Source organism: Natator depressus, chromosome 2 (genome assembly GCF_965152275.1).
Source record: "Natator depressus isolate rNatDep1 chromosome 2, rNatDep2.hap1, whole genome shotgun sequence".
NCBI lineage: Eukaryota > Metazoa > Chordata > Testudines > Cheloniidae > Natator > Natator depressus.
Genome location: NC_134235.1, coordinates 237,977,513 through 237,995,295, shown reverse-complemented (window position 1 = coordinate 237,995,295; position 17,783 = coordinate 237,977,513). Strand labels below are relative to the sequence as shown.

At 40.7% G+C, this 17,783-nt stretch overlaps 2 long non-coding RNA genes across 2 annotated transcripts; one reads left to right on the top strand and one right to left on the bottom strand.

Moving 5' to 3' along the window:
* Positions 1-4,011: 4,011 nt before the first annotated feature.
* On the bottom strand, positions 4,012-17,050 carry LOC141981779 (uncharacterized). Its single transcript, XR_012637913.1, has 3 exons — positions 16,981-17,050; positions 16,358-16,410; positions 4,012-4,142 (listed from the first exon to the last, which is right to left on the bottom strand). It is a non-coding gene; the product is annotated as an uncharacterized LOC141981779 (long non-coding RNA).
* LOC141981780 (uncharacterized) lies at positions 13,518-16,906 on the top strand. The gene is made up of 3 exons (XR_012637914.1): positions 13,518-13,656; positions 14,164-14,329; positions 16,789-16,906. It is a non-coding gene; the product is annotated as an uncharacterized LOC141981780 (long non-coding RNA).
* Positions 17,051-17,783: the final 733 nt, after the last annotated feature.

Genomic DNA, 17,783 nt, shown 5'->3' with positions numbered 1-17,783 from the left:
CTGAACCGCATCATGCTATCCTCATGCATGCTACCACCTCCCCATTGCACTGCATGTGAATGTCACATGTTGTTATTTTAAAGCTGTGTTTCATACTTTTTAAATCATTTTGAGGTAAGGTAGTAATATATTAGAAGCTCATATTTTTCACTGTGATTTACTGTCGGAATGTGTGCAATAAAAAACATTGAAAAGTCACATCAAGCATGCAGCACTGTTAATTAAAGATGAAATGTCAGCTTTAATTTTAATTTCCTAGCATTTTCCAGATTCAGATTATCGAGTGGCAAAAGCCTGACGGGCACTTCACAGGCATTCATGAAGATAAGGTCTTTCCATAGGTATCGCTGGACTTCTATGATGAACAGTGTAGCTGAAAAATGTAAGGACATAGGAAGAGAGGCAAGGATATACCAAATAAACTAAGGGCTAGGTGGTACATACCAGATTAAGATGAACTCAGAGTGGTCTCAGAGGTAGGAGACTGTAAAGGCCACATTTGCTCTTCACTTTGAACTGTGCTTTTATCCAAGAATCTGAGTCTGTATATTTACAATGGGTGGAAGTAAAAATTCAAATTTGAATGAAGTTGTTTGAACTCCAGACCTGCATTCAAATTTCCCACAGTTTGGGGTGATTGGAGTTAGCACATTATAGTTAATTTTTTTAACTGTGCATTTGGATCCAAACCCAGATCCCTATTTGGAGTTCAGATCAGGGTTCAGATTTGGGCCCATCATCAACGACAATAAAATAATACCTCTTTTCATATATGACTTGATAGATTCCTTAACTGGTAAGTGGCAAACCATATAAATAAATAAAAGAGGAATGTAAATCCTCAATATTCCCAGCATTCAATAAATAAATAAACCCACCACAAACCAATAGACTACAATGAAAATGAAAAAGTCTAGAGCTTTGATTATATAAAGACCACAGATCAGCTCTGGCATATGTTGATGGAAGAAGAGTATCCAGGATGACCCTTTGACAGAGAAGATTCTGCTCCCTCTGTTGCTATTCCCTGCTCCAGTTTTAAGATTATTACTCAATCAGCAGTTCAAATTAAGCTGATTTAAGTTGCTGTAAATGCAAAATGTGTCCTTTTAGTCTAAGTTACTTTAGACTAAAAGAAACAGCAAAGAAGGAAAGAACAAATATAAAGTCTCCACGAGAGAGCACAGATTGTTGGATTCACATCCTTAGCTAATACACAGGGACCTCTGCAGACATGTATCATGTAGCATTTTAATACTCTGATCCTGCAAACTTTTATTTACATGCTTTAACTTTACTTACTTGGGTAGAATCATTGAACTCAATACTACTCACTTGTGGAAAGTTAAACACATTTTCAGGATCAGGGATTTAGTCTTCATGGAACAAGACGGACAGATAGAAAATACTGCAATCAGATGATCACATGACTGTTATATGATTAAAGGCAACAGACTTTATTACTTTAAATGGTACAAAATGTATGTGTTTGTGGTGAAACTGGACTGAGAAAACTCAAGGACATGCTGTGGACCTGATTCTTCTCTCGCATCCTCCTGATTTACACCTATGTAAATCCATGGAAGTCAATGGGGCAACACTGGTTTAAAACCAATGTAAGTGAAATTGCAATGATGGTAGTTTCTGCTTTAATAAATAAATACATAAATAAAGTCAATTTACCAGCCTCTGAGTATAGGAACTGAAATGTATCCTTGTATTTCTGGTGGCTGCATTAAAATTCAGTTCTATGATCACCTATGCAGAAAACAGAAATTTGTTAATTATGAGATATGGTTATATACAAAAAATAAGGATCTAGAAAATGCCATTTCCCCACTCTGCTGAAATCTTGCATTCTCCCAGAATCTTGAGGTGACGTCCATTATTATGTATTAAAGGTGACTTTTTTCTTTGTTGTGTGTTTCCAAAGTCAGCATACCCCCCTCCAGGATGAACTGCTGCCTCCCTCCCACTGTAGGAACAACACTGTCTCTATTCATCTGCTTCCTGAACTGAGAATAAGATGAGCCAGAAGCATTCAAAGGAAAATTGTAATTGGAGCCTACAGTAGTTCAAAAAACAATTGAAGCTAGAAGGGGGAACTCTGCTTTCACATAACGATTCACTCTGGCTAAACAGATGTATCATTTGTTCTTCTTTGGCCCCATAAACCGGTACATAATAACTTTTAGAAATATAGGAATGTTGGAAACAGAAACCAGATGCTCAGAACCCACAACACCTTTCCTTTATTTCCTCTAAATTACCCCACCCTACAAAAAAAAAACCCAAAAAACCACTCAGTAGCATTTGTGAATATAATCCTTTTAGTATTAAAAGAAAATAACATGTTCTAGTAGCTAATTGTGACAATAGTTCCCTAACTTTGAAGTGGCAAACTTATAGTGCACAATACAGAAATGGTTTTAAATGCCTGTGTCTAGAAAGCTGTAATGGTATCTGTCATGGACTGGTCTCTGAAAACTTAGATATCCATGTAATGTGTCTGTGACAGAGTGTATAAATCCATCACCAGCATGGAAGGGGTTCAGGACCTGCTTTGGGCTCAAGTTACCCTGCTCCACCATACCTGCAAGTCATGCCAGGAATGGTGAAGGACTGTAAAAGGAGGAAGTGCCCCTCAATAGGGGGGCAGCTCTGGAAAAGCAGCAAGCTGTTGAGCGTCCCACCTCCCAGGTAGAGGCCTACTAGCCAGCAGCGCTTCTGTCACCACAGAAAAGGAACACAAATCTTCCATGCTGGAAAAAGGGGAAGAAACTGCATCCTATGACTTGTGCTGGAGACCCAGCACCCTTTGAGGTGGACTGTGACCCATTTAGGACCCCTTTGAAGAAAGAGAGGCCGTCAGCAACCCAAGCACTACACTGGTAAAAACGCAGTCTCCTTAGGCATCCCAGCTACTTTAAATCAATGAGTTGGTCAAGACAGTATCCATGGAATAAATCTGAAATGACATGACACTTACTTAGGTAAAGCCTACAGAAAGTCAGATACAAACTTAATTGTGGTTTCTGACAGTTTATTCATGTTCTCGAACCTGCACTTTCTCCCTTCTGGAATGAGATACCAGGCACAAAGTATCCTATTTGATAGAGGAAAATGTTAAACAATTTTGTTCTGTATGAACTATTCCGATCAAAGGCTAGGCCCAAGCAATCCTACATAAGAACAGCCATACTGGGTCAGACCAAAGGTCCGTCTAGCCCAGTACGCTGTCTGCTGACAGTGGTCTTCTGGAGTATGGCTGTTACAGTTGTGTTTAAAGGATCTATGTGAGTCAGATAAATGGAGTTCCGTGGTCCTCAGTTCCAAGCGAGACGGAAGTGTGATAAGCAGATATGCCAAAACCTATTGTGCACAATGGCAGAGAGCTGAGTGACAGTCCTTGGGATTCAGTGGGGAGACATTTTACTCATTTGTGGAGAATTATATAATTCAAGCCCCATGGACCATACAGAGAAGTGGAAGAACGAACAGGCATTTGGTGGCTATAAGAAAGGTTTTATAAATGCTTAAGGACAGCATAGCCCTGTTGTATGAAGCACGTAAGAAACTGGAGGACTTAAACATTAGGTCGGGGTAGGCAACCTATGGCACACATGCTGAAGGCGGCAGGCAAGCTGATTTTCAGTGGCACTCACGCTGCCTGGGTCCTGGCCACCGGTCTGGGGGGCTCTGCATTTTAATTTGATTTTAAATGAAGTTTCTTAAACATTTTAAAAACCTTATTTACTTTACATACAACAGAAGTTTAGTTATATATTACAGACTTATAGAAAGAGACCTTCTAAAAACGTTAAAATGTATTACTGGCATGCAAAACCTTAAATTAGAGTGAGTAAATGAAGACTCGGCACACCACTTCTGAAAGGTTGCCGACCCCTGCATTAGGTTTTCAAGGATAGTTTATCAGAATGAAGAGAACATGTTTTCTAAGTATCTCTTTGTTTTGTTTTTAGGTTCATTTTTTCTCTCTCCACGTATAGTTCCCCATATATATCTGTCCTTCTTTGTATTCAGGGCTTCACTTCTTCTTTGTCTCTCTCATTCTCTCCACACAGCTCTCAGAGATTTTCAGAGACTAAAGGTGGATGCATCAGAGCAGGCCTCTGTTTTGACTAAAGAGAAAAATATGTTAGTTCTGGCCAAGCCACCCTTGGGTTCTTTCCTGATTGCACCCCGGAATTCAATGTCCTTGTGTTTGCTGGGAGGCTAATAGGGTCCAATTCAGCAGCCCTTACATGGCTAGTGTATTCATATAAAGGCTGCAGGATGAGCGAACTGTCAGAGGCATGGGATTTGCAGAGCACTCCTTCATTCACACACATAAGCTGTGTGTTTAACTGTGAAGGGGGTTGTTGCTGTGGTGGCCAGGATCGGATTTGCTAAGTACTTTTTTGAGATGAAATATGTTTTAGTAGTTCAAAGCCCATATTTCCTAGGAAGTAAATATCAGCTAACTCTGGCAAAAATAACACTGTTGTTAATAGAAAAGGAGTACTTGTGGCACCTTATTGACTAACCAATTTATTTGAGCATAAGCTTTCGAGAGCTACGGCTCACTTCATCGGATGCTCTGATGAAGTGAGCTGTAGCTCACGAAAGCTTATGCTCAAATAAATTGGTTAGTCTCTAAGGTGCCACAAGTACTCCTTTTCTTTTTTGCGAATACAGAATAACACGGCTGCTACTCTGAAAACTGTTGTTAATGTTCCTCTACCTGCAGGTTTATAACCAAGGAGTTCACAAGGCAGACTCAGTGCCAAACTTATTAGATCTCTTCAAAAACGTTCTGTCAGTGGGGTTTCTGACTAATTTTTTTTTCCAATGAGGGTCTGTTTTCTGCAGAAATTTTTGATTTTTTGTTGAAAATTTAAACACCTGGAAATTCTCGGTTTGGGGCTGGAAAAAAAGAAAAGTCTGCTATAAACGAAAACCTTCAATGTGGAAATAGCACAATGTTTCATTTAAACATTTTCAGTCAAAAGGAAACGTCATCATTCCCAAATCAAAAAGCTTTTTTCCAGGTTGGATTGATGCTTAACTACGTCCTCCTGAACTGCTGGGGTGCCTCAGGGGAGTTGTTGTTTAGGTGCCTCATGCACCATTGTCCTCCATGTACCAGGTTACGGGGCTGGACCACATCTCTCAGGAGGCAGCTCAGCCCTAGGACTCCCAGGATGCACTTTGAGAGGTCAGTAAGCGGGGACGCTGCGATGCACTATGGCAAATAAGTCCTGCCAGGGAGGTGGCTCACAGGGAAAATGAGGGCATGAGGCATTCAAACCACAACTCCCTTGAGAGACAGCGGCAGCTCGAGCTGTTGAGATTAATGTCAACTTCGCCTGAAATGAAATATTTTATTTCAATTTGTGCAAGGGAACTTCAGATTTTTCAGCCAAAAGTTTTTCATTTTTAGGTTTGTGATGAAAAGTTGAACTTTTGCACAGAAAATAAAATCTTACAAACTGCTCTGAAATTGATAGTGGATGGAAATCCTTTGCAAATAGATCAGTTCATACCCTCTGAATTAACAGCTAGTGCAGGGATCAGCAACCTTTGGCACACAGCCTGTCAGGGAAAGCCGCTGGCAGCCAGGATGGTTTGTTTACCTGCAGTATCCTCAGGTTTGGCAGATCACAGCTCCCACTGGCCGCGGTTCGCCGTTCCAGGCCATTGGGGGCTGCAGGAAGCGGCACGGACCAAGGGATGTGATGGCTGCTGCTTCCCACAGCCCCCATTGGCCTGGAACGGCGAACCGCGGCCACTGGGAGCTGTGATCGGCCGAACCTGCGGATGCTGCAGGTAAACAAGCCATTCCAGCCCGCCAGCAGCTTTCCCTACAAAGGTTGCCGGTCCCTGAGCTAGAGACATTCTTCAACTGGTCAATAGATGCTTTTCAAAGAGACTGATAGAACAAAGGGGATTTCACAGAAATATGTTTAATCATTACTTTGCGAGGACTGGTTTACATAATAAGCAGCTGCAGCAGTTCTGCTAACCCATATTCAATGCCTCAGTCCTGGTTTCTGACTTCTTAAACCATCTGATAGAGGAGCTGTTTCTTCTTCTGTCAGATAAGGATATCGACAGGGAAAAATGCAGCTGCTGGCTTGAAGACAAATCTCTCTTCATCTAGAAATCATGTATTTTTCTTCAGTTTTGAAAATGGATCTATGGGTGTCACCCCATGCTGTGGACACCTATCCCACAAATTAAAAATCACAAGATAAACATGAATAAAGGACTGCCCATAAACATATCCACTTCAGTTCATATTGTCCTCAGCAGCTTTAAGGACTGGAAAAAAGATGGGTTATCAAATCAGGGGTTTTACACACCAAGTTGGGGAGTGACTTCCAGAATTGAGGAATCCTCACAGAGAAATGCCCTGCTAGGAGCTGCCTGTCAGTTATATTGAGGGAGCTCCACCTCTAGTGACTCTGATGAACTCATTTGTGGCAATGTATCATGAGAATAGATACAATGTCTCACAGGTAATCAAGTCCCAAACCAATTAGGGCTTTGCAGGTGAATCAACAACCTTGAATTCTACCCAGAAGCTATGGAAAGCCAGTGCAGATCCAAAGTACTGGTCTAATATCCTCCCAGCATAAAACTTCACTTAGTAAGAAGGCTGCAACATATTGTACTAGGTACAGAAATGGTTTAGGTAGCCCACATTACAGCAATTTAATCTTAAAGTGACAAAGGCATGGCAAAGTCTTCAACTGACAGAAACAGTTCCACTCATCTTGTCAGGTGCAGGTGGAAAATACATTCTTGGCTACAACCACTAGCTGGGCATCCAGGAGCAGCATAGGATCTCACATTCCCAAATTACCTACATGTTAATAATTTGGTGGCTCACAGGAGACACTGGTCTCCTCCAGGAGTTTCTGACTCTGAAGCCGTTTCCAGTACACTAGGAAGGCAGAGATCCCATTCTGGCACTAAACTATGTGGCCAGATTTTCCAAAGAGCACAGCACGTTGGATGCTGAGCTCTTTTGAAAACCTGTCCCTTATTTAGGTGTCTTAAATGAGAGCTAAGCTCATCTGAAACTCTGTCCCCAGTTGTGGGGGCTGAGAACTTGAAGAGCTGGCTCCAAGTGGAAAAGTCATTGGCTACCAATAGCAGTGACAATGTTAGCATTGCCATTTTAACATCTGGCAAAATAAGCAAACTCCAAGAATTAACAGACTCAGCTGCCCATTCTTTGAGGAGTTCACTCAATCTATGTGAACTGGCCATCCTAGGATTAGAATGTTTATGTGGATAACAGCCAGGACACCGATAGGGACTTATATAGAAGGAGCAAAACAAGGCTTAAGAATGGTCTGTCTCAAGAGCTGCAAACCAAATGGTAGAGGAGCATGGCAGTAATAGATCAGAGGTATTGGGAGATGTAGGACCTCGGCAAGAAGTACAGAGCTATATTTAATTGTGGTGTATTGTATTTGCTTGTTGCTTCCTGTGTGACTTAAGGGATGCAAAGGTGGGTGAAATCAGAGCCTGAGACTCTACTCCAGATAGCTGTGATGAGAGCTGTGAGATAGATGATTCAGATGTCTTAGAAAGCCCAGCACTGAATGATCATAAAGTGAGCTGCATGGACAGACACTCCCCCCCCGCAACCCTCTCCACCCCACCCCAAATAACTAAACAAAATAAATTCCCTGAGTTGCTCTGTGGACACGCTGCAAGGACAAGCAGTGCAACCAACAATTCAATCAGCATCCCTAAAATGATGCACTGCTTTAATGTAGATGGGCCCTCAGAGACTGAAATATCTCAAGTGTTAGAAGGACATAAAGAGATATTGAGTCTGCTTGGTAACATTTGCAAAGAAATCTAGTGATTTCCTGTCTTTCAAGCACAAATCTAAGACATTTTTAAAATCCTGCACCTTCACAAGTGAAGACCCAGCTTTTGTTAAATCTACTGATTATCATGAATACTGACTTATTGTGATATGCATAATAAAAATGTCTAGGTCTTCTATAGGGTTTTTCACCTGTAGATCTCAGTGTTCTTTATAAAAGAAGGGCACTATTACTACCTTCTATTTTACAGATGAGGAAAGTAAGTGACTTTGCTTCTGTGCCCTGACTACAGTCATTCAGGAGGCATCAAACCCAGGTCTTCTAGCTTGCAAGTTAGTGCACATGTCTAGGCCATATGGCAGGTCTCCTATGTCTTCTTACTCCTGCTGGCCTCCTGGTCATGCTTTCCCAGAATTCTTTTCTAGAGGCTGGCCCTTTAAATTAGACTGAACCTCAGCTGGATATTTTGCAGCTAATTACAGGTTGCTATATCTTCTTTTGCGCTGGCTGAGTGTTTCTAACTCTTGTTATGTTTTTTTTTTCTTTCTTATTCCTGAAGAGGTGCCACATTTTCATAGTGAGCTTATTTGGTAAATACCTTATCTGACTTCTGTTTCAGTGATGCAGCTGTGGTAACTGGAAGTTCCCAGTACAGTGATTGCTCAAAGTTATGTGTATTTTAAATTTTGTAATTCTGTTAGATCAGAAATTGGAATTTACTGGTAAGTTGTTCCCATTGAGCTTCTCTGAGGGAGACAACACACTGCACGTGTAGTAAATGCTAGACCGGGACGCATTCCCCTCAACAGCCATGTGGGAGCGGAGCCCCAGAACCAGAGGCATTGGGAGGAAGAGAGAGAGAAAAAGACTGACTTTTGCAGCCTTGAATTCTTTTGGCATTCTGTGATATGCTGCCTGTTTGGAGAAGGATGTCTCAGTGGTTAGGTCACTAGTTTGGGACTTCTGAGAACAGAGTTTAATTCCCTGCTGCACAACAGGCTATTTTTATGACCTTGGGCAAGTCACTTAGTCTCTCTGTGCCTTTTATAATAGTATTTTATCTTCACAACTTCCCTGTAAGGTAGGGAATCTATTCAAGACTGTGAGGAGCTCAGATGTTACGATAATGGGAGCCATATAAGTTCCTTAGGTAGATTTGTGACTCTTCACAGGAAACAGCACACAGGACACAGAGATGAGGTCCCATTGTGGAGGAAAAACAAAAGAGAAGGAAGGATGCTGGAAAACAGACAGAAACTGTGGAAAAGAGAGAAAAATGCCCATGTAGATCTATACTGTGGAGTAGCAGCAGCAGGCACCAGACTGCAGCATCTGCCCAGATAGCACAGACTTGGTTTTTAGATGTGCTGAACACCCATATTTCCAGTTAAATTTAAGTGTGAGCCCACAGCACTTCTGAAAATCAGTCTTCATATAACAGGAGTCTGTTATACTTTCCCTAGATGGTGCAGAACTGAGTCTGCAAGTATCTCCACTAGCCCTGGAACTCCTGTTACACAAGAAATTATTTTTCTTGTATACACATTGTTTGGCCAGTCGGAGCTTTGTAGATGGATTAAAAGGTTCTCAGCAGTGGGTTGTGGATGAGGAAGGGGAAGATGGATTGAAGGAAGGTAAGTTCTGTGGAGAAGGGATTGTTTAGGTAGGATTTTAATGGGCTGTATTTTTTATTAATTGTTTATAACCAGTCACGCAAACAGAGTTTCACATTGATTCATGCTGAAACAACATCACATGAAATATGATGAGGTATCTCATGCTAGCATATAAAATAACGACTATGAGTACATCTACGTAGCACAAAAATACCCAAACAAAACAACAATAACACAGCAGCAAGTCTCAGTTCCCAGGTTTACAGATTAGGGCTCATGTTAGAGTACTAAACATAGCCATGCAGACGTTTGGACTCCAGAGCCCAAGCTCCAGTCCGAGTCCAAACATCCACAGCTATTTTTAGTGCCTCAGAGAGAGCCCTGCGAGTCCGAGTCTCTAAACTTGGGCTCTGAGACTCGCTGCTGCTGTTTTGGTTTTGGTTTTGTTTTGCCACATAGACATACCCTATGGGGTTTGCTTCTCTACTGCCTTGCACCTTTTGTAGTCATACATACCTGGACAAAGTGGGTGCAAAATGTTATCATTCTGATGTGGTCATGTTGTGCGCTCACTTTGCACATATACAAATGGCTATACAGGAAAGAAGGCAGGGCAGAGTTAGGCCCTGTATCATATCACGTAGAATGGAATGAGAGTTGGATGGATGATACAGGTCTGTATCATCTTTAATTCATAGGATTGAAATTGAAATTTAATATTAAAGTCAGATTCTTAATATTACTTTAATGTAGTTTTTTATTCATTCCTTGCCTTTTTTTTTTAAAGTGGATTAAAAGAAAAATATTTCCAGTAAAGGCTAGCAGATGTTCTTGTCATCCACAATCTGCAGATCACTGACATAACAAAATCTTTCAGTGCGCAATTCAGGAGCTTTAAAATATAAATAGTTCACATTTTAAAGCTGTGGACTATTGACACAACAGACCACATTGTCTCCTACAGAGCCATTATGGTCTGTCTTGTCAATGGGAGTTTGCTTACTTAAAAAATAATATGCTGTGTGTGGGATCAGATCCAGTGGGTGAGCAAAATAAAGACAGATGGCAATGGATTAACTCTGACATTTCATTGCAAGGCAGACATTACAGTTCCAGACTCGCATACTGCACTGACTAAATAGAACTTTTTGTAATTACTTGAAATTGCACATGCTGGATGTAATGCTGTATAATCCATTATATTATGGTCCAGGTCATCAGTTGGGTGTAAACTGGTATAATTTTATTGATTTCAACAGAACTATGCTGATTTACACCAGTTGAGGCTTTGGCCTTCTGTGTATATATACAGTAAAGAAGTGTATGATTGTAAAGTAGGTACTCATCCATGATACAGTAGCTACTGCTTAAATCTCAGTATTTTAGTTTCTCTCTAAAAGTTACTTCGAATATTTCCTTTTAAATATTTAAAGGTAAAAAGCAGCCAATATTTAATTTATTTCTCAGATTGGTATTAAAATTTGTGCCATCTAACAAAATCAAGGACACATTCCTTATTAAAACGTGCAGGTATAGAAAGGTATGTAGTTTCAAGACAAAATGTTAATTACTTTAAGAAGTATAATCACAATGCAGTGTCCCTAAAGAGAGGGTATCAGCCTGACATAAAAGATATTACTGGTATCGGATACTCCCTGGAAATCCATGCTCCAAGGACAGGCTGCTTTTGGTAGCTCGTTCTCGTGGAAAAGGCTTAAAGAAATTAATAGGGACAAAACCTATAGTGTTAAATCATCTTCTGGAGAAATTTATCTTAAAAACCTATAGAATTTAATAAGGAATCATATCCCATGCTTTAGAAATTATAGGTTGGGTCAGACAGTCTATAGAGGAATTGTGATTCTCTGTTAAATTGTGTAGGACTTTTTCATAAAGCCAGGGACAGTAAATGAGGTTATGTGGGCACATCAGTTTATGTTCATGTGCTGCTCTTCATTTAAAGAACTTCTAACTAAAGATTTAGAGGACTGCACTCTTCCAGAGGTCTGAAATGGTGTCTATTCTCTGAGTTCTTAGTAAATATCCGAAACATCAGATATGCATTTATGTCAATGGGCAACTGCAAAATGTATGTGCTATATATGACTTTTATGATAAGGGAACTAATTATTTATCAGTTGATTACATCACACTGGGGAAAATATCACACCTGCAAAACACATTGAATGTTATAACATACATACAACCTTTGAAGATTCCTACAATTATTGGTAATAATAGCTTGACTTTGTCATAGGGAACACCCCCCTTCGCACACACACACACAAACTATTAAGTTCTGAAGAAGTCTGTAATGGTTAAGAAAGAAGCTGTGAGTACAGGAAAGAAAAATAAAGTTAAACTTTTTTTCTCTGTCTTCGGCTCCATTCTCCATGTGTGGTACTAGTTTAGTCCATCTGGAATCTCCCCAGACCTCTGTAACATGAAGGATGCATAATGGATGGAAAGCAAAGCCATTAGTAGCAGTATTGGGTAGTCATCCAGTAGATTCTGTTCCCACAGAAGAAAATAATGTACAGAGGAAGTTCTGGATGGGAATCCTGTAAGTTAGCTTCATTTTCAACTGCTGGTGAATCAGACTTATCTGTCCTGGCCATTGAGTCACAGTGGTGAATCCTACTCTTCAATTTGAGTTTCAACTTTGCTGAGGCAAAAATATTCACAGCTCTAAGCCTTCAATAGTATATCTTGATGAGTCACTCCCAGAGAATGAGCCTGGTTCAACAGAGGCAAAGTAATTTGCACCTAGGCATTAGAGAAGAATGTGTCCTCTGATGTAGCCCAGAGGAAAATAGATGATATAAGGTCTGATACATGGATGACAAATGTACATGGATACAAATGGATAAACTTATGGCACATTGTAGAACATTTAATGTTCCTCCTTGTGTTTGCTTTCATGCCTGACCAGTACAGGGTTTGACCTTGGTGATTCCAAGCTAATGGATGGTCATGGTAATGCGTGAATAATAATATTAAGATGGATGATAACCAGATCAAGAGTTTCTGTTTGGTCTATTTGTAGAAAAAAAATGATCAGATGATAGCTCTCCTTGTGTAGTCACTTTCTCTGGTAGTGTAAGACAGATTTTTCAGCATCTGTTTCAATGCTTGGAATGCCATTTCAACATTCCATGAACTACTTTTAGCTGTACTATTATATCGTCCTTTGTAGGTTTGTGAAGGAGCAAATATTGGCAAGACTAAATATGATAAGCACAATGTCATCCACTTCACCAGTGATATTTGGACACGTACCAGTTCAAATCCTGGATATATGTTTTTGACAACAACTTGTAACACACTGTCCCAAAACTGATTGTGTGGTGTAGGTTCAGGTTGCATACAAAGAGCTAAGGATATGTCCTGGCAATATGTACTTAAGATATGTTTGGCAGGCAGTGCATAAACTCATTCTGCCCTAGATAAAGGCATGTGTATTTACTTGTTTGACCAGCTTCATCACAGGCAGAAGAAAATGCAAGTGCATTTACATATAAGGCAAACAAAACCATTAAGCTAATAAGCTGGGGAGAACAGCTTAACAGTCGCAACAGGGAATGGATAGAATCAGCACCCCAAGAAGCCTTCCTGGCTCTTTAGACAGAGAAAATGAACGTTGTGGAATACATAGACAAGCAAAAAGCCATTTTGGTTATCCATCACTGAGGGGACTTATCGTTCTGCACCCTTTGAGCATATGAAAGCTAAATCCTCTTGGCCTAAAAGGCAAGAGTAGCTGGAAACCAACTGTGGGTGAGAAATTTACTTAGACAAAGATAGTAACTTGCTGAAATTAAGTTTTAGTCACTAGAAAGCATGTTTTGTTTGGTTTTAGTTGTAACCATACTTATTTCTTCTATTCTTACATATTATCACTTAAATCTCTGTTCTTCATTAATCAACTTATTTTTGTTTTATTAGAAAACCATCTCAGTGCTGTTCTATTACAGTTAAGTGTAAGTCTTCAGCTAAACTAACAGACTGCTGTGTGCTCTGTCCCTTCAGGGCAGCAAACTTCTGTGAGTGTCCAGCGAGAGGGACTGAACACTGCAGGGAGACATCTCTGTGGAACTCAGGAATTGCTATTCAGTGATTGTTGCAAGGCAAGATTTAGACTGGGAGAGTGTGACTGTCCCCTGGTGTTATCTGGACCAGTGATCTGTTAGGTCAGTCCAATCCTTGACTCTGGGAGCCAGCCTTACCCTGCTCCGTTGTGAGAACCCCCACTTCTGGGCTGTTCACACACAGCCTCTAGCATGTAAGCTGCTCCAAGCTATATGAGTGAGCACTTTTGGCCAGCTGCTGCTTGAATTGTGCAACCGAATGACACTAGCCAATATCTCCGGTCACAGACACAACCATAGGAACCTCTGTCTTTCAGTGTCCAGTTATGCCCGCTGGATGCTGCAAGCTTATATGAGTTTGTCAATTTAACAAAGAAATTGATAGGTATCAGGCTTGTTATCCCAATGGGAGTCTCTGACATGCTTCAAACCAAACACACTGCTTCGGGTAGAATAAATAAAAAAATTATTAACTACAAAAGATAGATTTTAAGTGATTATAAGTCAAAGCACAAGTCAGATTGGTCAAATGAAATAAAAGCAAAATGCATTCTAAGCTGATCTTAACACTTTCAGTGCCCTTACAAACGTAGATGCTTCTCACCACAGGCTGGCTGGTTGCCCTTCAGCCAGGCTCTCCACATTGATCAGCACTTCAATCAATTGGTGGTGATGTCTGTAGATGGAGGTGGAAGAGAGAGAGCATGGCAAACGTTTCTCCCTTTTATGATGTTCTTTCTTCCCTCTTGGCTTTGCCCACCCCCTTCAGAGTCAGGTGAGCATTACCTCATTGTAGTCCCTAACTGACCAAGGGAAATGGGGTGACTCACTCCAGAGTCCAACAGATCCTTTGTTCCTGCCTAGGCCAGTGTCCTTTGTTCCTGTGAGGCTGGGCTTGTCCCATATATGCCTTGATGAGGTGTGAACTGCCTTTCTGCTCCTGGAGAGTTTTGCCTGGGCTTGTTTTAAGCCATGAGGACACATTTTCAGCCTCATAACAATATACATGAAATTACCACCTATAACATTACTATAACAACAATGCTCAGTGAATCATGAGCCTTCTGAAGACACCTGACATGACAAACTTTGCATTGGATACCAAACAATCATATTATAAGGATGAACATGGGGGTGCAGAATGTTCTCCCGAGATACAGAGTATCACAGAGAGTCCGTAAAATTTGTTGGCAAGGGAGATGAGCTAGTGTGTCAGGGAGCTGACACACACGGTAGTTTAGCAGCAGCAAAACTCTCACTTGCTGAGGCTGACAGGGGTAACAAAGTTGCTCACAGTTCTGGGTACCCAAGCAGGATGTCACATAAGGCAAGATGAAAATGAATCTTAGAGTAAGCCTAACACTAGGGCAAATATGACAGTACATTTTGTGATGTACAGAGACCTTTTGTGATGCCTCTATATGACCATCCCTATTAAATGTGGCTTTCTTATTTGTCCCGTTCACCCACCTTAGTTCAATGTGTTTAGAATAGCAAGTGATGCTATAGGCTTGCATAGGTCCAGTTTGAAGCCCACATTAATAGAGGTGATAGTTTTCATTAAGTTCAATCTACTATTTATTCAACTACATTTCTAAACTATGTTTGCACTTACCAACATAGCAGCAATTCTTCCAATAAGTGGAAATTTTGTTCATTTATATATTTATTTGAAGAAGACTGTACATTTGGTAGTTATTCCAATTGCAATGTTGATTTTTCATTTATTTCCCCATGTAAGCAACAAATAATGTACACAGACATGAGAAAAATGTCACATTAGTTTTACTGCATTTTTTCAGCATACAATATAACAGCCCATTAAAATCTGTAGAAAGAAATATGGAGACCGAGGCCTGAGACACAAATATATAATTTAAATACTAGCCCCCCCCCGCCCCACGCAACCCTGGGGCGGATGCATATCTTTTCTGCACCCACTGACATATCACCATGCTATTAAGAAATAAGAAGAGAAGACATGCAAGTTAAATGCCTCACTAAGTTAAAGTAACTTTTCCAGTATTCATTTTATATCCACGCCAGCTAAGCTAAGCAAAATGTAACAGTTAACTTTGAAGAGAGACTTTAGCAAGGAATAGAAAAATACCACTGCAGTCATCCAGTCTCTCAAAATATCATCACTGTAATTGCCAGAATTATAGTTTGTGGTTACCTGCCACATTCTTTGGTGCTCAACTCATGGTCATTGTGCTGCCACAGTTTAAAACACCAGCTAAAATGTGTTTTGCAATCCACATAATGCTAAATCTGCTATATACAATGCTGTATCAAACTTAATAAAAACAAGCCTTGGAGTGACGTGAAACATATCCACAGTACAAATGACATTTTGGATAAGTAAAAAACATGTCTCAGTGGTGTTATTCCTGAAAGCATGTCTGAACCTCTGACAGTGACTCTCAAAACCAAACTGCACTTTGCGTCTCCTGTCTTTTGCGATCGCAGGAGACAAGACACTTTTAAAAGCTTCAAGATTAAATCAATATGTGTTTTATTTCCCTGGGTCTTATTACCACAGATAATGAAGGCAATTGGGTGAAAATAGTGTGAGACGGCCAATATATACATGTGCCAAGTTTGTTGTGCTTTCTGACTCTGCTGCTGAATATTGATTTTTTTTTATAATGGCAGCAGTACTAAACATTCTCTCAGAGTTGCTTCTCAAGAGAATCAACTTCTTAAAGTCTCTAAAAAAATCTTTGGGAAGCAGGGATGTGGGAGGAGAGGGAGAAAGGAAAGCAATATGTCTCTAGAGAGAAACGTAAAAGTGCCAACTCACCAGGACTCAATGTTCCCGATGCTGGAAAGCCTGGCAGAGCAGCAAGGAGCCATCTGTAGATAAGCATGGGCAAAGATAACGAGGCTCCAATAACTTTTAGGCAGTGAAGAGGTACAGAATTCTTAGCTCATTGTTTTATTTTTAATGGATCCCATAAGCCAGATATACTGAACTGTAGTGAACTATGAGGATGGGATGGTGATTGTACTGACTACCTTTAGGATATGTCTTCAGTGAAGAGTTAACTTGGGTGATCGGCACCCCAAGTCTGAGCACCCATGTTGGCCAAACCCAGACCTGAGTTAGTGTACCCTCACTAGCGCTGCACTCATGCATGTGTGTTTCAAGGACTTTTGGGGGCATAGCCCATGGTTCTTTGTGCTGCAGTAAGGTGACTAGCGCTATGATTTTTTTTTCCAATTTACATGTAGGAGAACTTGTCTGTCCTTCTGAACCCAAGAGGAGAATTGTGGAAATAGAACTGTGGGAATAGACGGCATCGGAAGACAATCGACGCACAAGTGGTCTAGCCTGTGTCCTCACTGCAAAGTGGGCAAGTTACTGGCCCGAGTGAAACAGCACCCAGACTTTAGCCTTCACCTTGAGTAACCCTTGCTACTTACAGTCCATGGTGGAGAGTCCTCCCTCCCACCTGATTTCTGTTGTTGAGGGTCTCCATGAATTTCTTTTCCATTGACCTCTGGAACAAAAAAGTATAAATCATGTATCCAAGCTGATCCAAAGTCTTTTGAAGTCATTGGGAGCCTTCCCATTGACTCTAATGACTTTTGGATCAGACCCTTTATTCTGTGGAAAGGGAAGGATACTAATGCATGGAATTATTCCTCTCCCAATAGCACACCATAGAAAAATTAGTGAATCAAAGTAGTGCAGTGTCAGAGTTCAAGGGGCGATTACATGTATTAGCCAGTAGCAACTATTTGCTATCACTCTGTAGAACCAGCATGAAACCAAGAAATGTCTGAGTGTAACCTACAGGATGACATCTGCACTAGTGAATAACCCCTTGCTCAGACCAGCTACTGAGCTGTTCACCCAAGAAATCATTCACAATACAGCCCCAGTTACAGGCAACAAACTTATGTTTCAGTCATTTGACCTTTATTAAATTATTTGGTTGGATTTACACTTACAGTCAACTCCTACCTTTAGAATGGCTATCAATGACTTGAATGGACAAGTTCTTTTAGACTAGGTATTGTTCTGTTAGATTTTACTCTGCCCTATTTCCTTACCATACTACTGGCTGGGAAGCCACACTAAGGGGTGGCAGTGTGGACCAATGGATAAAGCACTGGACAGGGTTCCATTCCATTCCATGCTCTGCTGCTGACCTGCTGTGTGACTTTGGGCAAGTCATGCCAGTGCTCTGTGCCTCAGTTTCCCCATCTGTTAAATGGGGATA